This window comes from Mixophyes fleayi, chromosome 5 (genome assembly GCF_038048845.1).
Source record: "Mixophyes fleayi isolate aMixFle1 chromosome 5, aMixFle1.hap1, whole genome shotgun sequence".
Lineage (NCBI taxonomy): Eukaryota > Metazoa > Chordata > Amphibia > Anura > Limnodynastidae > Mixophyes > Mixophyes fleayi.
Window position 1 is genome coordinate 57,471,970 of NC_134406.1, and position 25,146 is coordinate 57,497,115.

At 42.1% G+C, this 25,146-nt stretch overlaps 1 long non-coding RNA gene across 1 annotated transcript in view; it reads right to left on the minus strand.

Annotated features, from left to right (window-relative positions):
• Positions 1-25,146, minus strand: part of LOC142157668 (uncharacterized) — a 103,169-nt gene that overhangs the window by 30,659 nt on the left and 47,364 nt on the right. The window contains exon 2 of the long non-coding RNA XR_012692559.1: positions 3,809-3,914. This is a non-coding gene — a long non-coding RNA (uncharacterized LOC142157668). The remainder of the gene's footprint in view (positions 1-3,808; positions 3,915-25,146) is intronic.

Sequence of the window (25,146 nt, forward strand, 5' to 3'; positions counted from 1 at the left end):
TTACTTCTTAATACTCTCTATCAATTCCTGTTCCTGCTCCTATTATTCCCTCTCACTAGTGAATTCACACTTTTGCGCCTCCATCATCACAATGCAGCCTCCTTCCTCACACAGCAGCCTTCTTCCTCACACTGCAGCCTTCTTCCTCACACTGCAGCCTTCTTCCTCACACTGCAGCCTTCTTCCTCACACTGCAGCCTTCTTCCTCACACTGCAGCCTTCTTCCTCACACTGCAATCTCCTTCATCACACTGTGCCCCCTCCTCCATCACACTGTGCCCCCTCCTCCTTCACACTGTGCCCCCTCCTCCTTCACACTGTGCCCCCTACTTCCTCACACAGCAGCCTTCTTCCTCACACTGCAGCCTTCTTCCTCACACTGCAGCTTTCTTCCTCACACTGCAATCTCCTTCCTCACACTGTGCCCCTCCTTCATCACACTGTGCCCCCTCCTCCATCACACTGAGCCCCCTCCTCCTTCACACTGTGCCCCCTCCTCCTTCACACTGTGCCCTCTCCTTCCTCACACAGCAGCATCCTTCCTCACACTGCAGCTTTCTTCCTCACACAGCAGCCGTCTTCCTCACACTGTGCCCCTCCTTCCTCACACTGTGCCCCTCCTTCATCACACTGTGCCCCCTCCTCCATCACACGGTGCCCCCTCCTCCTTCACACTGTGCCCCCTCCTCCCTCATCCATCACACTGTGCACCCTCTTTCTTCACATTGTGCCCACTTCATTCATCATCATCATCATTTATTTATATAGCGCCAGCAGATTCTATAGCGCTTGGGAACAAATAGTAATAAAACAATACTGGGTAATACATACGTAGAGGTAAGAGGGCCCTGCTCACAAGCTTACAATCTATGGGACAATGGTTTGATACACAAGGGTAAGGGTACACTGCTGCTCTCTTCATCTCAATGTATCCCCGTCCATTCATTACTTAAATTTCTATGATCGACTTTTCTTCTGTCTTCTTCTCTTCTGTCTTTTCTTCATTGTGCTAGCTCCTCTCTGCACCGCTCCTCACTAACAGTGTCTGGACATGATGAATGCACACCCGACAGTCAGTGAGAAGGGAGCAGGGTGCCACCAGCATCACCAGGTATGTATTTACTGGGCTGGTAGACAAGCAGGGAAGGCAGGCAGAGCAGCACACATCTCAGGCATGGTGCCCCACCTTACTTACCCTGCATTCCATCGGCCCTGGCTGCCTGTAGGGAAGTGCCGGTATGTCATACAGCCATACCGCCCCACTGCGAGCACTGGTTATGCCACATAATAAGTTTTCTGAAATATTATTTTTGTTTGTCTCTGTAGAAATATGCCCTCTTTGTCACCCTACTATCCCTTAAGGACCACCCCCTTATTCATTTAAAATGTTCTCTTTTTGTTTTATAAAATATTGCTCAATATTGTCCTAAATTCATCATGGGAGTAAAGGAACATTGGAGCTGTGTTTATTACATGGATCACTTGTTTGTGTTTAAAGCTCTTTTATTACATTGGAGGAAGTGCACATAGGAATATGCTTTCCCATAAAAGTGCAAATGGAATGTGCAAAGTGCGTGCGAATATAAGTATACTGACAAGACCTGATTCTCAGGACTCCCGTGGGGAGGAAAATACTGTGCATCCTCTCACGCAGCGAGGTTCACTCCTTTAAATGCGCCCTCACTACCCCTTTATCTCATTTAAATATCTCATCCTGCAAAAATCTCATTTCTGCACTGCACTACGAAACCAGACTCGCTCATATGCCTTATCCCCAACTACTCTGAAAGGCTGGTGTATACTTTTTCACCTCTGCAGAACCTGCCATCTTGGCACGTACACACATGATTCCCCATAAACACTCTCTAGTAAAGTATAACCACAATTTAAAGTAGTGTTTGTAGATTAAACTGTATGTATGCAATTGTATTTGCAAAATATTCAAAATATTACATTTAATTATGAAAAAAAATCCCAGAAGTGAACTAATCTTTCAAGCAACATAAGGATAACTAAAGGCAAAACTGGTAGGCAATAATTAAAAATCAGTATCTCATTGTGTTAATAAGATGATGATGAATGGGGCTTACATAAAGGACATAAAGAAATACTGATAGGAGAGGATGTGGTTGAAGTATGTTGTATAAGGAACTGCAGCAATCAATATGAAGAGTATTCAACAAACACATAAACAGAAGGACCAGACAAGCATGGTAGGTGCTTCTTATCAGTGGCAAATCACACTTAAATATGTCTAGTTAAAATAGGGGTTAACAGTAAATTAGTAGGTGAGCGTGAGAGAGGATAAGTTTAGTCCCACACAGTACAGTTTCTATAAAGGGCTGAGTACGGAGTTCTGTTAAATTGATTCCATGCTACTAGTGGATAAAGCATGGCTATAGATTTGTCTGCTAGAATAGCAACCTGTTATAGCCGCTCTATGGGGCATATTCAATTCTTGGCGGAAACACCAAAAATCTTGCGGCGCGCACACTATTACGGTTATTACGGTAATAGTGCGCGTAAATACCGTTATTACGGTAGTTTTCTAACTGGATTTCAGCTCGCAGCTCCCTGAGCCTCGAGCTGAAATCCAGCTTACTATTACCGTAATAACGGTATTAGTTTTAACGCCACGGAAAACGGCGAGAATTGAATATGCCCCCATGTGTTTATATTGTAAGAGACGCTTAGTGGTCTGTACTAATAAGATGTAGCACATGATATTTAACCTCTCACTCAGGGGCAGGCTGGGCTGGGGGGCAAGGGGGCATCTGCTCCCCGGGCCGGTCCCATAGTGGGCTACCTTGGGCTGGGGCACAGGGCCACCTGCATTTGTTTTCCTTTAAAATGTCGAGTCTTGCCCCATGGGATAAAATTTGCCAGCCCTCCCCTACTCTCACTTTGACATTATGCCAGTGGAATTCTTAAACCTCAATTCTAATCCACTGACATAAAAACAGTCACTTCACAGCATAAAAACATTTCAATATGCTGAAATGTAATACCTAAGGTACTTCTAAAACCATGAATCATTGTCAAGCAAAATATAATGAGATTGAAGTATCAGGCAAAATATATTGCGATTAATTTAATACAGGTAAAATCACAAGGCTGCATGCCTTTAGAAACTACAATTTATAGTTAAATTAAACTGTCTTGATATCTTCTCTGTATTTACAGAGCAGTTAATGATTATCTCTGTTAGAATACAGTAGTGTGATAAACATTATGTCTGCCTTTGCCCTAGTTGATTTTTTACCTGGCTACAACACTTCTGTTTGCAGTATAGACACTTTTATCACTTTATTTGGCAATTAACTTTTACTTCAACACAGTATATTGTTCTGCACAGTTTGAAAAAGCACACAATAAAACAGTCTGAAATTAAAATATAAAATAATATTCTAGATTAATAAGTGTAATGATAATTAAATTATATTCAATCAAATCCCCCATTTTACATTTCATGATTTTTCCACTTTTCCAGAATTTGCAGTTTCTTTCCACAGTTACCTTATTATGTAATGCATTTTAGTGGGTCCATTTCTCTGATTTCACAATAGTTTTCAAAACATTTTACATCATAAAATTTTATTTTTCAGTAATTTATGTTTTCATTAAGTCAAAGGTCCAAAATATTATACGTACCAAATACAGGGCCGAATACATTTGTAAAAATTAGGATCTAAGACATAAGTGCCTAATTATCAATATGCGATAATACAGATGATTTTTTTAGCACTAAAATCACTTAACACTGGAATTTATCCATAAAATCTTGCTGGGTCAGCTGAACGATACTCACCTGTCTTGGCGATACAGGGCTGGAGCGATCAGTGTTGGGCATATGGCATGCATTATCAGGCTAGCCAGTTCTTACATGAAAGCCCAGACTAGGGTATTCAGTTTCACTAGAATTGTAAAAAAAAAAAAAAATAGATTTAAATATTTTTTAAAAATAAAAATATTTTAAAAATATTGACCATTCTAAAGAATAAAACATTTTTTTCAATTAATTTTCTTCTGTTTTTGCCATCCTGAGATGGCGATAGCAGAACAACTATTGCGGTGGTGCATGTACTTGCCTGTTAAATAGGCTGCTCCATGCTTTGAGTAGTGAAGCTCTCTCTGGCAAAATCAGGCAAATCTTTTACTGTCTACAGGGTTTGTTTGCCATTTGATAAATATGCACCATAAGTACTGTAAATGTATGACCTGCCAGAGTCTGGCTGGAAGTGAGGTCATTGACTAAGTTCCTGTTCTCGCGTTGTGTTTCACTCCTGAGAGTGGTCTCTATGGTCTTTCTACACCCACATCTACAGGTACAGCCTTTACATTTAAAGGAACAATGTCACTAATCCTCATTACTATATTCTCCTCTCATACAACCCCTCCCCTCCCCCCCCAAATAAAATCACTGATGGTTTGGAAAATTGTAATGCTAGTCTGAATACTAATCTTATTCCCATCCCTAACCCTCAACTTTAGGCAGAATCATAAACTTAAATTCATACAAGCAACAAGAGCTATAAGTATTTAGGGGGCAGTCTGACGTTCAGTGTGGAACCAATTATGATCTTAAATCATGTCACTGATGGGCGTAGTTACAGTATTTGTGGGCTGATGATATGGAACTATCTCCACTGCAAGAGTACCGCCACTGCAAAGGTACCGACGCTGCAAGAACGTTCTCCCATCAGTCCTGCGTGGTTGGCTTGTAGGGAAGTGGGTGGAATTTGCATGGCTGGCCTTATGTCCCAGACTCCTCGAAATCTCTCTGAGGTTCTGGGAAAGTAGGCAAGTATGCTAATAGAGTATAAGTAAGTTCATTCCAGCTCAGTGTTTTAGACCAGGATGTACAATGTTTAGGAAAAGCCACAGTAGGTATGACATCTAGGAGGGTGTCAGAGTTTTCAATAGCGGTCAATTTGAACAATTACTATGGCACACACAAATGTAAGTGAAATTATTTTTTTCTTATAGCACATATTGACTGATCAAATTTTATCTTTACTTATTTTGTTTTTACCTCTATTTGTGCTATTAGCTTCATACATTAATAGACTTTTTTTTCTCACTGGAATTCTGTAACATTTAACTTTTATTGTCCTAGAATTAAGACTCAGATGAGTTAATGGGAGTAATTCCCTATATTTGCCCAAAAGTAATGTAGTGGTAGCTTCAGAAAATGAGCAATTATCAGATCAGATGGATGTCCCAGTTTTAATTTTCCAAAATGATGGACCCCTATACATTAGCACCCTTGCCTGTAGGCCTTTTTTATATTAGGAGCAAAATGCTATCTTTTTACAAGGTATTGTAGGAATCATTGGTATTGGTTAACCAATCAGAAAATAAATCCATTTTGCTATTGAACGTGTTGTCCCAGTAGAGCGTCTTTATTTAAAAACAAATTAAAAGCACCAACATTGGCAGCAAATTCTGAACAAGCACTTACCTATCATTTATAACTTTGACTTGTTAATGAGAAATTTCAGAAGCGCAAGTGGAAAAATATATTTTAATTGACTTTCTATCATGCTAAATGAGGGAGACATTTTTTTTAATCATGCCGCACCACTAACCTTATTTGGTCCCTCTTCCTTCTGGCAGAGTGCAGCTTTTACATTAACTGAGTTAGTGTCATTAAGTTGGCATATGCAGTAGAGATAACAGAATCATGATCATCACTAGCGAGCATTACTGTATATTAACGTATGCATGGCAGAAGAAACCTTGTATGAACTCTTTCAAAATGCCTATAAAGGAAGTGTCTGGTTTTGTTTGAAATGAAATAACTTCCTGGAAAGGTCAACCAGAGAAATAAAAGTGATTGCATTATTTCATCTCCAGTAAAATTAAATCTTGCTATTTGTTATCCCAATAAATGTGAGAAATGAATGACACCTCAGTGTAGAGTTGTATGTACATTAATAATGCATGATAAAGAATAGCTTCTAATTCTCCAAAATCACTGACGTTATATTAATATCTATCATGGTATCATGTTACATTTAATCTACTCTCTTAGCAACAGGGCCAAACTCAGTATGAATTTGTAAATGTTCTTAAAGCAGCAATCCCACAGACAAGATATTTTACTATAAATGATAATCAATCAACATTTATTTATGGAGCACCAGCATATTCCACAGTGCTTTACAATTGGGAACAAACATAGCAATAAATCAAGACTGGGTATTACAGACAGGCAGAGAGTTAAGAGAGCAAGATACATACCTTTTAAGTATGCATATGCAACTCCCTTTCTTAGCTATCCTATAAATCATTACCTCATTTTCAAAACTCTGGTTGGCAAGCAAAAATGTCTGCCACTCAAGATCATTCTGCTACACAGGCACATGCTTACAACTCTCAGTATGTCATGTGATGGCAGAGTTGGAAGAAGGAATTCCACTGACTTTTTGCTCACTACATTAAGTACCATGTGACTGTGGTTGCCATGATAGTCCAGAATCATAAATAATTATGAGCAGCCTAAAAAAAACAAGGGAAAATGGTAAATACCAATATTCTTGTGATAACCTTCCAAATTCACACTTCATATAGCTTCTTAATTCAAAGAGACTGTTCAAAATCTTTATGTTTATATGATTGTAACAGCCTCTTTAGCTATTTAGAATATGTTAAAAATAAAAAAATTTAAAAAAAGGAAGTTAGACTCTGTGTTGGGGAGTACACAAAATAGGCAAACAATGGCGCTTCATACAATGTTACTACCACTATCAAATGAAAAATAATTTGAAGAATTTAAATAGTGTACATCAATAAGTACACAATAGCCATTCCTAATTCTTTAAAAAAAAATCTTGTGGCAAAATTACTCCTCTTATCAGACCAATATAGCATGAAAAACATATAAAAGACTTATGTATAGTGTAGTATATAACTCATAAATATCATATAGTACAGCATGTGTCATAACGGGCCATGGTGAAGCAAATCATGTCAGCATGTGCCCAGTATTTGCCCTCTTTGATACATGTGCAGAGCATGTAATTCTGTGATAGCAGCACCACACCGAAACGTGAAGGACATGTGAAGGGTAATGCCAACCTGACTCACGCTTACAGAAAAATTTTTAGGACTCTGGAGTCAGATATTTTCACATAGTTAAATATTGTCATTCACTGATTTTGCATTTATTTGCAAATGCACTAATATGTGTATAAAATAATATCATCAAATATATCATGGTACTATGAATCTGAGCATAGATTGCTGCTGCTGCTGCTGCTGCTGAAACTTCTATGCAGAAGGGGAACAAGAACAGTAAGCATAGTTTTAAATAACAATTGTCCGTTTGCAAGAGGAACCAAGTATGACAGCCAGCATTCTGTTGCACAGTGGACCACCACAGCCATGGCAGCTATGTTAGCATTGGATGTGTGTTCAATTTCCTGAATCAATGCATCAGGTATTAGCAGATTAGTGGAGATCATGGGCTTGATTTATTAAGGCATGCAAAATGAACATATTGTGCGTTTTTTTTAAAAAACACACATAATTTGTGCATACGCACATCTGTATTCAACTACAAGCAGATCTGAAGAAATGTCTCTTTTTGAATTCAGGTGTATGTACGATCTGCCTACACTGCACTTGCTGTATTGAGACAGACACTATACGCTGCAGGATACGTACAATACCTATGTGGAATGTACCAGAAAACCACACAGGAAAAAAGTATTCAGTTATTGACCTGTTAATTGACCTGTTGAAAGTATAGTCATTAATGAAAAAACATTTTGTTAAAAAAATTCTTTCATTTTTTCCCCCATGAAATACATTTCTCAGGATGTTATTTATATCTACTGTACATAAAATACATTTTTACAGTTTCTCTTGATTGCAAACACATGTTCTAGCATACATATGCAACTGTCATCACTATCATTCTGCACTTACACCTGACCTGTAGCTGGTGCAAGTGATACAACAGTAGAACACGTACCTTAGAGATGCCCAAAGCTTGAATCAGACCCTGCTGCATGTGCTCAAGCTTGGCACGTCTTTACTGTACATTGACTATGTGCATACACCCATTCCCCTCCTCATTCTGCCCATGAAATCATTGACTGCAAAATATGGCCCCATGGGTCCACGATACCAAATTACATTTCTCTCGAACAGCAATTCCTCAGCTGTACCGAGAGCTTAAGCAAAACATCATTCCGTCCCTAGAAAATTTTAACAGCCATTCCCTTAACTATGGATGTGTGGACAAGCGGTACTGGTTGAACAATAGACTACATGACTGTGACAGCCCAGTGGGTAAGTGTATCGCTTTCACCAGAAGAAGCGTCTGTAGCATTATCTACATCATTCTCATCCCTTCAGCATAGTGCGCTAGCACACAATGCCAGGTCCTTCACAGCACCTCTCTTCTGGCTGCTTACTAGTACCCCTCACACAATTACCTTCACAGCCAAACACTTGGATTTTAAAACCCTGTTTTTTGTCCACTAAATAGTTCAGATGTCAGTGATACTGACCCTTTGACAACTGATTTCAGATAATAAAACTTTGATTTTCAAAGCAAGAAATAATATTTTTTGGCCACTCTTGGTTTACTTATATACCATACCTTTCAAACTTGGTCTCTCCGGTAGTGGGATGGGGCGTGGCCCCAGTTTTCTGGGGATGTGGCCACATCCCATGAGGGCATGTCTAGGGCTTTTGAAGCACAAGGCTGCCCCACTCTCTCCTCTCTTCCCCTCCAAACCCCTTAATTGCCGTGCACAAGGCACCTGTTCTCAGCTGCTCTACCATGCAGAACAGCAGTGGACAGAATTTTCCTCTACGGGACAAAGGTGTACTGATTGGAATGAAGGAACCGAGCCTTCAAATCAGGACTGATTTGGGATGGTTGGGAGGTGTGCTATACTATTACTACCAGCAACCACTGATTGTCTACTCTTTACTCTCTCACACCCAATTGATCAGCACATATTTCCATTAGACTGATCTGTAAATAAACTGTTAAGATTTGTGCAGTAAAATTACAACTATTTCAATATACATTACCTCTTTCACCCTTTCCAACCCTCTACAACCCACTTTATGAGCACACAATTGCAGCAAGCGTCCTACCCACCTGCTATCAATTCTAAAATGGCAGCTGAGAGCAAGAGGGAGGGCTATATGTAGAAATTATTGATCCAAAACTCGAGATCCGACATTCTACCAGAAATTATATTTTAAATAGTTTTCATACCCGTAAGTGGCACAAGAAACTTTGGTTTGTCACAGTACCCCAAAATTTGGATGACACAGATGAAGACACAGGTGACTTGCAAATTATGAATCTCCAACATGGGCTGTTAAAATCTCCCAACAAGATGATAGAGCAGACTGTTTTTATTTGTTGTTTCTGAATGACTTATATAATTGTCTGGAAAAGATCAGGCATTTTGGATGGACCTGATTCATTAAGGAAAGTAAAGCCAAAAAAAATTAGTAACTTTTCACCTGGGCAAAACCATATTGCATTGGAGGGGGAGATGCATTTAAACTGTGGGGACAGATTTATAATTGAGATAGGTCATGTCCTAGATCAACTTCAAATATCAGTGTAAAATATTGCTGACAAGTATTTGAGTACTACATAAAAAAAAACAGCATATATTCCTTATGTGCAAAATAATAAACTAATTTGCACCCCTTGCATTGTAACATGGTTTTGTCCAGGACAAAACTTTTTTTTTGCCATACTTTTCTTAATGATTTAGGCCCGATATCTTTAAAAACTCCATGTACCTGTACATATGATAGGGGTTTGAGTGTGTTGGAGCACACATGACTGGCAGTATAAAACCATACTATCATTATAACTTTCAATTCCTGGCAGAATATATTGTAAGACATGGAAGAATTAAGGTCATGGAGAGCTGTGATAATAGGCATTTAGCTGGGAACAACAAAGGTGAATAGCAGGTATAGAAATGATTATAGCTGACATTTTCCCGAATCTGGAAGCGAAGGGCAAGAGGTGAATTTGAATGACATCTTATGCAAATTGCTTAATACTTCTTAATGATATGTTACAATATCTCCATTCTTTCTAGAAAGTCTAAAATAGTCTTATAAGTGTTTTTTTCCTGGACTTTGCTCATTTTAGATTTTTATCTATTTACAACTCTATCTCTCACTTTCTATAAAAGGAGCCACATCTTCCCTGTCACTTATATCTGAAAGAACCTCTCAGCAGCAGACTAAATATACAGCATTGCTCACAACAGTCACATAACATTTGATTCTTACTCTGCAACTGGGTCCACTCTCTTAGTTGCCAAGTGGATAATTTAGTTTTCAGTTCAGGGGAAATTGCTTCTCTTTGTGGGCTGGAAACAATATATTTCACACAGTCACATATCCCAAATGTGCCTACATTTAAAGAGAACATATATTTCTGCATGCATTAGAGCATTGTCGTTATGTTTATATTATTTTATAAATTCTAGTTTTATTTTTAGTTCTTATACTATATTGGACTAGGACACAGGAAATGTACACTAAATAATATTCAGTACATTTTATACATAGTTTGCATTCTAAATACATAAAATCTATTATTATATTTACTAATCTTATAGCAAAGTTGATAAATGAGAGTAATGTTATGCCAAAAAATCACCTGAATTCATGCAGGCACATAATCTGGGCCTAGGACAGCCAAAAGGGAGAAGTATGAGAATCTGACTTATATACCATGAAACAATACTGATTGAAAAATCAGGTAAATTTGGGCCACCACCCGATCGACCCAAACCATGCCGCAATCCGCCCATGCAACTCTCATTTCTCAGGAAGCCTCATATATGCCTGTCATCATGAAAAATACATTATCATATTTATTTACTGGAAGAAAACATTTATTGTGGTGTGGTGGAGGATAGGGCCATGGAGTTCTAATTTGGAGGTACAGAGGAGAGCAAAAATAAAGAAGGAAAGCCAAAATGTTGAGATGTATGTCCATTTGTGTAGCTTATCTAGTGTGATATAGTCATGCCCATGCTCAGACGCGAACCTTATGCCAGTAACACAATTGCATGCAATTTATGTCTGAATGTGAATGACACTTACTACTACCTATGACCTGACAGGTAGGACGAGGGAGGGAAGATGCAGACTAAAGAATGCCATATACAGTAAGGGCGTTCAGAGGCAGACGCAGTCCTGGGTTTCTTGTAAGTGCGCTTGTTTACCGGCATATCATTTGCACCCACTACAGGGCTGGTGTAAATGCCAGCTGATAGTGATGACTGTCATGGTATATAGTCTTTGATTTACATGTATGTGAGCCAATAGCTAGCACACATCTGCATGCAAGTTATTATTATTTATTATTATCACAGATTTGTAAGGCCACAGTGCTCCGCAGCACCGTACAGTAGGGGAAACAGTACATACATAAAACAAGGACATACAAGGTAGACAAAATAAATGCAGACATGAAAACAAAGGGTATGAAGGACCCTGCTCTTTAGAGAGCTTATCTTCTAAATGGAAGAGGGCACAGCTGAAACAAGAGGAGTAAATGTGTTTCAGAGTGGAGATTGGGATAGTTGTGAGGGTGTCACTCACCGGACTGTGAGTGCTTCTTCCCGGACATTTAGGAACCGTGGCCGTCCTCCATCCTGAGGGACTGCGCATGCGCAGCCCTTTCTATACCTCCAGTGTATGTTCCTTTAACTTAATTGGCAGATCAGGCAACCTCCCTATATTAAGCACCTGTGGTCATCACCACATTGCCTGATCTTGGAGTCTCATTCCCCATGAGTCTCTGAAGGTGTTCCTGTGTTTCCTCGTTTATTCAGCCCAGCTGATTCCTGTGGTTTCCAAACCACTTCTACCTCTGTGGTTTCCAAACCACTTCTACTACTGTGGTTCCCATACCACTTCTACCATCTACTGTATCATCGTGACTGTGAGCTGATTCCTATCCGCTGCCTCCGTGCACTACAGTCTTCTAACCACTTCAACTCTACCTTGTATCATTGGGACTGTTAGCTGATGCCTATCCGCTGCCTCCGTGCACTACAGTCTTTCATTCACATCCACTCACCTGTTCATGATTGTGACTGCCAGCTGATTCCTATCCGCTGCCTCCGTGCACTACAGTCTTCAACCTGCAACTCGTCTGTGTTTCATCATCGTGACTGCTAGCTGATTCCTATCCGCTGCCTCCGTGCACTACAGTCTTCAACCTGCAACCCGTCTGTGTTTCATCGTGACTGTTTAGCTGATTCCTATCCGCCGCCTCTGTGCGCTTCAGTCTTCAGCCCTTGTCAACTCTCCCGTGTTTCCTTGAGTCTGCTGCCACTATTGCTACCCGCTACTCTCCGTGATCAACTGTTCCAGTTCAACTCTGCTCTGGTGTCCCATCGTTACTGCACCTGCTGGTTGCTATTGGCTACCTCCGTGTTCCCGCAGAGACCCGCTGCTGTTACTTCTCAGCGCTACGCATCCATCTACTGCTGATCCGCTCTCCACGCCTTCCTGGGTTCCCTGCTGGTCTACCTACCTGTGCGCTGCACCTGCTAGACCACCGCTTCACCCATCCAGGGACTTTGCATCCTGCCGGCCTCCTGCCGTTCAGGTATCTCTGCACTTCTGTCTGACTGCCTTCTCCTGAACCACGGTATGCATACTTCCCATTGACTGTGCTGTGTATTGCATACCTTGCTGGACTGTGTTGGTTCTCCTCTGGAGTGTACTATCCGCTGAGTCTATTGCCATCATTGACTGTGTTATCTCATGCTGGATTACTTCAAGAGACTTTCTATATTGGCAGTGTTGTTCAGTCATTTATACATTTATATTGTGCATATTACTGTGGATCAAAGTCAAGGTGCCCGTGTATATATTGTGTTGCAGTCTCTCCCCGTGCACCTCCTCACATATATATTCAGTGGTACAACTTGCTAGTGGCAGACCACTGACCCCTGTTTCCAGTTTCACCTGCTCCAGTATCCTCTCACATAGCAGTGGTACAACTTGCTAACGCAGACCACTGACTCCCCGGATACCTCCACTTGGATTCCATTCCTTCACTCAGACAGCGGTACAACTTGCTATCCGCAGACCGCTGACTCTCATCACCTCCTCGTTTCTGTTGGACATTCCTCCTCACTATAGCAGTGGTACAACTTGCTACCGCAGACCACTGACTACCTTCACGTGTCCTTTGTCCATACAGTTCCTCGTGTATTACTACCTCCATATTGCCAGTGCTGCTAGTCATAGACTTTCCTGAGCATCTCATCATCTGCTATTTCCTGTTCCGTGATCACCCTGCTACCAGAGTACCATATTACCACCTATACTGCTCTGGTAAGCCTATCACCTGGTGATCCCTGGGTAAAGACTCCTAGTGCCCGTGACAGTAAGATCAGGCCATGACAGACCCAGATACGGAACCTACCGCTAAAGAGATGCTGCAGCATCTGGTCAGCCGTGTGGAGCAACAGGATGCTCGCCAACAGCTGTTACTTCAATGTTACCAATCATTAACCTCCCAAGGAACATCTGGACAGACTGTTACAGCTAATATTGAAGCTCCTGTGCTTTCCTCCGTTTCCCCAGTGCCATCCCAGGTGTCTACAGCTCCTACGCTTCACCTGCCTACTCCGTCAAAATATGACGGGGACCCCAAAACTTGTAGAGGTTTCCTTAACCAATGTTCAGTCCATTTTGAACTCCAACCTCAAAATTTTTCTACCCATCGTTCCAGAGTGGCCTATCTTATCTCATTGTTTTCGGGACAAGCCCTGGCTTGGGCCTCCCCCCTGTGGGAAAGAAACGATCCAATTCTACAAGATAGTGCCAAATTCATTTCCACGTTCCGAAGTGTGTTCGATGAACCAGGTCGTGTGACCTCCGCTGCTTCCAGCATTCTTCGTTTGCGACAAGGCTCCCATACAGTAGGACAGTATGTCATTCAATTTAGGATCTTAGCCTCTGAACTTCAGTGGAACACTGAAGCATTAGTTGCCGCCTTCTGGCAGGGGCTCTCCGATAAAATTAAAGATGCACTGACTACCCAAGAGCTTCCTTCGTCACTAGAAGATTTGATCTCTCTTTGCCATCGTGTAGATATGAGATTTCGTGAAAGAGAGTCTGAGAAAACAACAGCTGTCAAAGCACCTCTTCGTTTAAACCCTCAATTTCGTCCAGCTCCATCCTCTGTGATTCCCATGGAGATAGGACGTTCCAAATTATCTTCAGAGGAAAGGAAACGAAGAGTAAAGAATAGACTCTGTATCTATTGTGCTGATTCCACGCATATGCTCAGCTCTTGCCCTAAGAGATCGGGAAATGCCAGGCCCTAACTAGTTCTGGAGAGGTGAAGTTAGGGTCCCTGGAGTCCTCTCCATTGTCTATGAAATCTAAAGTCTGCGCTTTTGATGTTACGATTTCCTTTGCTACCAAATCCTTTGAGTCACAGGCATTGATTGATTCCGGAGCAGCAGGAAATTTCATTTCTAAATCACTAGTGAATCAATGGTCCCTACCAGTGATCACTTTAAAAACACCCATTACTGTGACGGCTATAGATGGATCACGCCTCATCAATGGTCTCATCACCCAGAGTACGTCTCCAGTAACCCTTCAGATTGGTGTACTACACCATGAAGAAATTTCGTTTTTAATTCTTCCAGTTACGACAAGTCCGATTGTCTTAGGCCTTCCATGGCTTCAGTGTCACTCTCCCCAGATTGACTGGCGCACCCCTCAAGTTACGTCTTGGGGGTCTGAATGTCACCATCGTTGTCTCTCTCAAGTTATTCCTCTTAAAGTACAGCGATCTTCCATCTCATCTTCCTCCCCGGGACTCCCTCCTCAGTATGCTTCATTTGCCGATGTGTTTGATAAAGCTCAGTCTGAACGTCTTCCTCCTCATCGTTCTTGGGATTGTCCGATCGACCTTCTACCTGGCAAGACTCCTCCCAGGGGTCGGGTCTATCCTCTCTCGTTACCTGAAACTCAAGCCACATCTGAGTACATACAGGAGAATCTCCAGCGTGGGTTCATTCGACCTTCCACCTCTCCCGCTGGAGCTGGGTTCTTCTTCGTCAAAAAGAAGGATGGATCATTACGCCCTTGTATAGATTTTCGTGGACTCAACGCCATTACTATCAAGAATCGGTATCCCATTCCGCTGATCACTGAGCTATTTGATCGCATCAAGGGAGCTCGGATATTTACTAAGTTGGATCTTCGTGGTGCCTACAATTTAATTAGAATCCGTTCCGGTGACGAATGGAAGACCGCGTTTAACACCAGAGATGGGCATTACGAATATTTAGTAATGCCCTTCGGGCTGTGTAATGCCCCCGCTGTTTTCCAGGGTTTCATCAATGAGATCTTTCGGGACTTATTATATGTATGTGTCGTTGTCTACCTAGACGACATATTGATCTTCTCACAGGACCTGCCTTCTCATCACCAACATGTGGCAGAGGTCCTCTCCAGACTACGGAAAAACTCGTTGTTCTGTAAATTGGAAAAATGTTCATTCGAGTTACCCCAGATTCCATTCTTGGGGTATATAGTTTCCGGAGTTGGCCTGAAGATGGATCCAGACAAAGTAAATGCTGTACTACATTGGCCTCAGCCAACTACTCTTCGTGCCATCCAGCGTTTTTTAGGTTTTGCCAATTACTATAGACGCTTCATTCAAGACTTTTCATCCATTGCATCTCCCATTGTGGCCCTAACTCGGAAAGGGGCTAATACTAAGCAATGGTCATCTGAGGCTCTCCAAGCCTTTCAAATCCTCAAAGAGGCCTTCTCGTCTGCTCCCATTCTGCGACAGCCTGATGTGACACTCCCCTTCTTCCTAGAAGTAGATGCCTCTAATGTGGGCTTAGGAGCTATTCTCTCCCAACGCTCGGAGCAACAAAAATTACATCCCTGTGCCTTCTACTCTCGGGGTCTTCTGCCCGCAGAGAAAAATTATACTATCGGGGACAAGGAGTTGCTGGCCATCAAAGCTGCATTAGAGGAATGGAGATACTTGTTGGAAGGAGCTCGCCATCCGGTGACGATCTTCACGGATCATAAGAACTTGTCATATTTGCAATCTGCTCAATGCTTGAACCCTCGTCAAGCAAGATGGTCTCTTTTCTTTTCCCGTTTTGAATTAATTATAACCTTCAAACCAGCCGCTAAGAACAAGAAAGCTGACGCTCTATCTCGAGCTTTTGTGACGTCCTCTGATGTAGAAGAGGTTCCCAACCATGCTATTCTAGACCCCAAATGTATTTCTCTGGCTGCTTCATCCACCAAAAGGCTACCATTTGGGAAGACCCTTGTGCCTCCTACTCTGAGGAGGAAAATCCTTTCGTGGTTCCATGCCTCTCGTTTTTCTGGACACGCCGGTGAACACAAGACCTTTGAGATTCTCTCTCGTAGTTACTGGTGGCCTTCAATGAGGAGAGACGTCAAAGAGTTTATTGCTTCCTGTGATTTATGTTCTCAGTTCAAATCCTCCCGCAGAACTCCAGCAGGGTTGCTGCGACCACTACCCATTCCGTCCAAGCCTTGGACCCATATTAGTATGGATTTCGTTACTGATTTGCCACCAAGTAAGAATCACAATACTATTTGGGTAGTGGTAGACAGATTTTCGAAGATGGCCCATTTCGTCCCTCTGTCCGGTTTACCTTCCTCGTCTACTCTGGCTGAACATTTCATTAAAGAAATCTTCCGCATCCATGGATGTCCGTCTGAGATTGTGTCGGATAGAGGAGTACAATTCGTTTCCAGATTCTGGCGGGCCCTTTGTAAAACCTTGGGCATACGATTAGCACTCTCATCGTCTTACCATCCGCAATCTAACGGACAAACGGAACGAGTCAATCAAGATCTTGAGACTTTTATTAGGATGTTCTCTTCAGCCAACCAAGACAACTGGGTAGAATTGCTCCCTTGGGCTGAATTCGCCCATAACAACATGTACCATGAGTCATCATCCAAAACTCCATTCTTTGTGGTCTACGGTCACCATCCGTCTTTTCCGGAATTTCCTGCCCTCCCGCCCACCCAAGTTCCTGCTGTGGAGACTGCTTGTCAAACCTTCAAAAATATCTGGTCTCAGGTCAAAACCTGTTTAAAGAAGACATCTAATAAATATAAGTCTTTCGCAGATAAGAAGAGGCGGGCTATTCCACCACTAAAAATTGGAGATCGTGTCTGGTTATCTACCAAAAATATTCGTTTGAAGGTTCAATCTATGAAATTCGCCCCTCGTTTTATTGGTCCATATAGGATCATTCAAGTTATCAATCCAGTATGTGTTAAACTTCTTCTTCCTAAGAATCTTCGGATTTCCAATGCCTTCCATGTGTCCTTGCTCAAACCTCTCATCATCAACCGTTTCTCGACTCCTCCCTCAGCACCGCAGCCAGTTCAAGTTCATCAGGAGGAGGATTTCGAGATTACTGAGGTATTGGATGCAAAAATTTCGCGAGGAGTCCTCCGTTTCCTCGTTCATTGGAAGGGCTTTGGTCCTGAAGAGCGTTCATGGATCAAAGCTGAAGATCTTAATGCTCCTGCCCTTCTGAAGAAGTTTTATTCCAAAAATCCGGACAAGCCCGGTTCCAGGCGTTCTGTGCCCACCTTTAAAAGGGGGGGTACTGTCACTCACCGGACTGTGAGTGCTTCTTCCCGGACATTTAGGAACCGTGGCCGTCCTCCATCCTGAGGGACTGCGCATGCGCAGCCCTTTCTATACCTCCAGTGTATGTTCCTTTAACTTAATTGGCAGATCAGGCAACCTCCCTATATTAAGCACCTGTGGTCATCACCACATTGCCTGATCTTGGAGTCTCATTCCCCATGAGTCTCTGAAGGTGTTCCTGTGTTTCCTCGTTTATTCAGCCCAGCTGATTCCTGTGGTTTCCAAACCACTTCTACCTCTGTGGTTTCCAAACCACTTCTACTACTGTGGTTCCCATACCACTTCTACCATCTACTGTATCATCGTGACTGTGAGCTGATTCCTATCCGCTGCCTCCGTGCACTACAGTCTTCTAACCACTTCAACTCTACCTTGTATCATTGGGACTGTTAGCTGATGCCTATCCGCTGCCTCCGTGCACTACAGTCTTTCATTCACATCCACTCACCTGTTCATGATTGTGACTGCCAGCTGATTCCTATCCGCTGCCTCCGTGCACTACAGTCTTCAACCTGCAACTCGTCTGTGTTTCATCATCGTGACTGCTAGCTGATTCCTATCCGCTGCCTCCGTGCACTACAGTCTTCAACCTGCAACCCGTCTGTGTTTCATCGTGACTGTTTAGCTGATTCCTATCCGCCGCCTCTGTGCGCTTCAGTCTTCAGCCCTTGTCAACTCTCCCGTGTTTCCTTGAGTCTGCTGCCACTATTGCTACCCGCTACTCTCCGTGATCAACTGTTCCAGTTCAACTCTGCTCTGGTGTCCCATCGTTACTGCACCTGCTGGTTGCTATTGGCTACCTCCGTGTTCCCGCAGAGACCCGCTGCTGTTACTTCTCAGCGCTACGCATCCATCTACTGCTGATCCGCTCTCCACGCCTTCCTGGGTTCCCTGCTGGTCTACCTACCTGTGCGCTGCACCTGCTAGACCACCGCTTCACCCATCCAGGGACTTTGCATCCTGCCGGCCTCCTGCCGTTCAGGTATCTCTGCACTTCTGTCTGACTGCCTTCTCCTGAACCACGGTATGCATACTTCCCATTGACTGTGCTGTGTATTGCATACCTTGCTGGACTGTGTTGGTTCTCCTCTGGAGTGTACTATCCGCTGAGTCTATTGCCATCATTGACTGTGTTATCTCATGCTGGATTACTTCAAGAGACTTTCTATATTGGCAGTGTTGTTCAGTCATTTATACATTTATATTGTGCATATTACTGTGGATCAAAGTCAAGGTGCCCGTGTATATATTGTGTTGCAGTCTCTCCCCGTGCACCTCCTCACATATATATTCAGTGGTACAACTTGCTAGTGGCAGACCACTGACCCCTGTTTCCAGTTTCACCTGCTCCAGTATCCTCTCACATAGCAGTGGTACAACTTGCTAACGCAGACCACTGACTCCCCGGATACCTCCACTTGGATTCCATTCCTTCACTCAGACAGCGGTACAACTTGCTATCCGCAGACCGCTGACTCTCATCACCTCCTCGTTTCTGTTGGACATTCCTCCTCACTATAGCAGTGGTACAACTTGCTACCGCAGACCACTGACTACCTTCACGTGTCCTTTGTCCATACAGTTCCTCGTGTATTACTACCTCCATATTGCCAGTGCTGCTAGTCATAGACTTTCCTGAGCATCTCATCATCTGCTATTTCCTGTTCCGTGATCACCCTGCTACCAGAGTACCATATTACCACCTATACTGCTCTGGTAAGCCTATCACCTGGTGATCCCTGGGTAAAGACTCCTAGTGCCCGTGACAGAGGGTGCATTAGTTTCAATAATGTTATCGAGGATAAGGTCACCTAAAAAAAATAAATGTGTTTTCAAAGAGCATCTAAATATTTGAAGGCTGTGGGAAAGACTGATTGAGCATGGTAGGGAAATCCATAAGTGGGGATCAGCATGGGAGAAGTCTTGTAGGCGGGAGAGAGAGGTAGTTACCAGAGACGAGACAAAGCACAGGTCAGAGTTAAAGCTAAGAAGGTGGGAGGGAGAGTATTTTGATATGAGATTTGAGATGTATGCAAGGGTAGTGTTGATGAGGGTTTTGTAGGTAAGGGTAAGTAATTTGGATTTGATTCTGGAGGACACAGGGTGCCAGTGTAGGGGTTTGCAAAGTGGTGCAGCAGATGTGGAGCGGTGAGAGAGGAAGATCAGTCTTGCAGCAGAATTTAGGATGGATTGAAGTGTGGATATATGGGCGGCAGGAATGCCAGATAGCAGGAGGTTGCAATATACACGGGAGATGATGAGAGAATGGATAAGAGTTTTGGTAGCATGTTGAGTAAGAAAAGGGTGTATTCTGGCAATGCTTTTAAGGTGGAGTCGACAGGACTGGGTTACACTCTGAATGTGAGGAATAAAGGAGAGAGCAAAGTCAAGTGTGACACCAAGGCAGCAGGCTTGGGAGACTGAGGAAATTGTGGTGTTATTGACAGTGAGGGAGATTTGAGGGCAGGTGGTGACTCTGGCAGGAAGGAAGATAATAAGCTCTGTTTTAGACATGGTGAGCTTTAGGTAGCATTGGGACATCCATGTGCAGATAGCAGAAAAACAGTTTGTTACATGAGATAGTACAGAAGGAGAGAGATCAGGGGAAGAGATATAGATTTGGATCTCATCAGCGTAGAGGTGGTATCGGAGATCGAATGAGCGAATTAGTGCTCTAAGAGAAGAGGTGTACAATGAAAAAACGCCAAGAACAGAGCCTTTTGGGACCCCAACAAATAGTGGGAGGGGAGGGGAGGATGTGCCAGAGGTAGAAGCACTAAAGGAATGGTTCAATAAGTAGGAAGTTAACCAGGAAAGAACTGTGTCACGAAGGCCAATGGAGTGAAAGGTGTGTAGAAGAAGAGGGTGATCAACAGTATCAAAAGCAGCAGAGAGGTCCAGGAGAATGAGTATGCAGAAATTACCATTAGATTTTGCAGTAAGTAGATCATTGATCACTTTTGTGAGAGCAGTTTCAGTGGAATGTTGGGAGCGAAAGCCTGATTGCAGGGAGTCGAGAATGGAATGAGAGGAGAGAAAGTGAGACAGGTGTTTGTACACTAAATGCTCAAGTAATTTGGAGGCAATGGGGCGGAGAGAAATAGGGCGGTAGTTGGAGAGAGAGGCTGGATCGAGAAATGGTTTCTTTAGAATAGGTGAGATGAGCACATATTTAAAGAAGGATGGAAATGTGCCAGTGGAGAGAGACAGGTTGAAAAGGTGAGTTAGAGGTGGGCATGCAGTGGAGGAGAGGGAGTGGAGTAGTTGGGAGGGAATAGGGGCGAGGGGACAGGTTGTAGGGTGAGATGATAAGATGAGTACAGAGACTTTATCTTCAGTTACTGGAGAGAATGAATTAAGGGTGGATTGGGGAGTGTAGCTAAAGGTGGGTAGAGTGAGTGGAGTGAGTGGAATTTGGCATGAGGAAATATTTTGTCAAATGGTGTCAATTTTGTCTTTGAAATAGGTGGCAAAATCATGGGCAGTGAGGGGATGAAGGAGGAGGAGGTGCAGGTGGTCAGAGAAATTAGTTGAAGGTGGCAAAGTGGCGACATGGGTTAGAAGACTGGGTGGATATTAGAGATTTGAAGAATATTTGTTTGGCATTTGAAAGGGCAGTGCTGTAAGATTGTACGCTGCTCTGAGCAGGGCCATCTCTCCTCCTGTTTCCACCACTTCTAACTCTGCTCTCCAGCTACTTAGCCCTCCTCCTCGAGGATCCTCCACCCCACGTCCACTCTCGCTCCCTCCTCCCCCCTGGGGGTCTCCCTGTCTTCCGCGCCCTCTCTAGTTGTGCATTGAGCTTACTGAGTTGCTGTGCTTACTGTTTACTGTATTGTGCTGTCTCCCATTGTATTGTAATTTGTTTGTCTCTGTACGGCGCTGCGGACGCCTTGTGGCGCCTTATAAATAAAAATTAATGATAATAATAATAAAAGATGAAAGGGTGAATTTATAGTGGAAGAAAATCGGGATAGGAACGGGAATCCCTCCAGTGGTGCTCTGCAGTGCGGGAGCACTTTTGTAGGTAGCCGGTCAGTTTGATAGTAAGATAGACTATAAAGTAAGTATTGTATGTAAAGTATGCATTTAAATCATCTTTATTAATGTAATTAATATTATAACTAAAAAATATATATTTGAAATGTAATATTTATATAAATGATTTGCTGATACCAGTTAATTTAATTTGTGATCAAAAAATTATTTTATACATTCTGATGCAACCTTTAATTGTACATACACTTGTGCATATACTGCAGTTTGTCCTGTGTGTCTACATACTGCAAGTACTATGTAGGCAGAGTGCAATTACACCCAGTTAAAAATGGAAACGTATCTTGAGATACGCCTGGAATTGAATACAGTCAGAACTACGCATGTTCCATGTTCATTTTTCAAATGCAATTTATGTGCAAGTTGCAATCGGACTTGAATCAGGCCCTAGGTGTGTAACAGTACCCCTTGCATTGTAACATGGTTTTGTCCAGGAGACTGAAGTAAGAAGTTTCTTAAGTTAAGATCCTTAGTGAATCAGGCCCAAGGTGTCTATATTATAACAAGGATTTCACATTTGGGGAGTTAGTACATATATCCACCAAAAATGTGTCATTTTTAATATGCATAGATACTCATCCCCAACATCAGTGTCTGCGAGGTGTAACCAGTGGCAGATTGGCAATAGGCCTCAACTGGAGTTTTTCATGGGGCATCATGGAGCCACCAGAGTCATTACTTCTTAATCTATCCATTTAAAAAAAAATGAAAAATCAAAGCAAAAAATGTAGGAGAGAGGGTGGACTGTCAGGGACCCAACGCCCTAGTCTGAGCAGATCAGACTTATGGCAGGCCCTGACAATAGAAAGTTGGTCCCACTATTGCTGTGCACTTCTTAATGGCTGGCTCATCACTGCTGCTTTATTGTATGCATCTAAGAGTAGAGTATTGGATATGATCATCTCTCCTCTTTCTATCCTTTCCCTCTTTAATGTAGAGGCTAGTTGGTGGTGGGATATTTATTAAATGTGAATGCTACTAATTTAATGTAAGGGGTGGTTGGGGGAAAATAGACTTAGTTTTTTAAATGTGGTACTATTGATTTAATGTTGGGGGAAGGCGGCTTGGCTGTCCATAAAGTGAATAATACTTATCCCTGTTCCAAACAGGGACCCAACATTACATGACTCGGCAGCAGGTAGTGAAAGAACAGGTATAAGAGGCACTGCCTTCTGTCCTCATTCTGGTGGAACAAACCCAAATTTAGTGGACTGTCAAGAGCAGTCAGGACTTTTCCCAACTGCAAGTGCAACTGATAGATATGTCACACTTCACGCAACATAGTGGTGGAGCAACATGCACTTAACGGTGGTATGCACAGCATTGCCAGTAAGTTTTAAGAAGAAGCAGTTGGAGGGCAGCCTAACATTTCTAAAGTGATAGCTACGCCCTCTTGAATGCTGGTCTCACCCACTCTAGCTTTGGGGCTACACCCACAACAATGTCATTCCTGATATGTGGCAGAACATACAATGCCTCACTACCTGTCAGTTTTGTCCCTATAATATGAGGTCAATTTCACAGGGCCACTTTAACCTTCAAATCCACTCCTAATTGCTATAGATTTTTTTCCCAATTCTTGGATAGCTCATCTTCACTACTTTCAGACTTTAGGATTCTCATGGAAAAGGAAAGAGCTCTATCAAATAACTGATTTTTTGCAGATTTGCTTTGCAATTCTTAAATAATTAAAAATCCTCAGGGTGTGCTAGTGTAAGAATGACAGAAATGATCATCTATAAAAATAGGAAAAGCAGTTGTAATTGAAGAAATTCCCTGCAGTGTAAAAAATTAAAAGATTGCTAAGCAGCAATTTTAAGATTTTGAAGCGTTATGAGATATATAATGCTACTGGGAATTAGTAGCCTAAAAGGCAAGATACTTGACAGAGAGATTAACTGCAAGAAACACAGGAAAAATAGAAATGTAACAGGTTATTTGAATGATAAACAAGGTGTAGTCTCGGTTGCTTTATGCATGCTTGCTTGATATCCATATTCAATTATGAGAGAGGCTGAAGAAATAAAAAGTGGGCTAGACTTGATGCTGTCCACATAAACTGATGGGGGATCATTTTGTCATCATACCACTAGCACTTAGTGTATGCCATGGTAGGTGGTGCTTGGTGGCAGGTAGGTAAGCACCCTCCTAGGAGTCTTTCCTGCTCACGCTAATCCGGGAGTCTCCAGGACATGCCAGAGAGTAGACAACTATGATATTAGCGCAGACAGTGGAGGCAGTCTTTTTGTGGACGAAAAAAAAATATTTATGAGTGTGCAGCCAATCAGTTCTTTTTGTGCCTTTTGTCTGAGTGATGTCACTTTCTAGATATTTCACATATGTCTCCCTCAACTCTGTGTAGGTGGGAGATGCACTTTAACGCTACAATAGAGCTTAAAACCTTCCCATGAAAACATTCTAGAACTTGCATTGCATTATATAAATACACTTGTACCTTCTATTTTACAGTGAAAATATAAGCAATGGTAAAATTATATTTATTTGTAATATTTTCTTACAATAATTCTGTTTATTTCTAAGAGGGTATAAATGTCTGATTTTGTCGACAGTTACAGGAATGGGTCTTAAGTAAGGGGTAAGATCAGATTTACATTAAATACATTGAATAAAGTACCCAGATATTAGGCCATATACCTTACTAATTAAAGGAGGAAAATTAAATGCAGTCTATTTCTTAACCATAAACACTTCTGCTTTAACTGTAGCAGTGGGCCCCACACCCACTGATTCTCCAGGCATAAGTGCTTGGAGAATTTTTTTGAACAGTTCTGTGCTTTTGTGCTCTTCCATTGTTATATTAAAACTGATTGGGCAGAAACATAGCCTGTGCGACAGCTAAGGAGCCCAGTAGTAATCTCAAGACTCATAGGGAAACATGTGACCCTACCAGAGACATTTATCTGGCCTATTTAATCCAGGAGATATTTGGCTGCACCTGGAACACGTATTAAATTATTTTTGGCTCAATTTATTAATTTATGTAAAGCAGGACAAAGAATTCCCATATTAAATTGATCATGTTAATGGCTCTGCCCTTTTGACTTTTTCAATTGGGCTGTATATTGATTTATTCCTGCAACGTTTGGAATTTGAAACTACTGAGGAAAAAGTAATGTGCATATAGTTCAGACAACTATGTCAGATTGATACATATTTTATTAATATTGAGATGGTAAGCGTTGTTCTCGGACAGATGACATCTAGTTTGTGAATGAAGTTAAGCTAGAGAGTTGTTTGGAGGTCCTGTATTTTCTACCTCTGCCCCTGACTGTGAAGTGCAATAGCTATTTAGTTTACAAAACATAATAATATTGAGGAGTGAAACTTCTTCTTCAGCTCATTTAGGAAGCAGTCTAAGA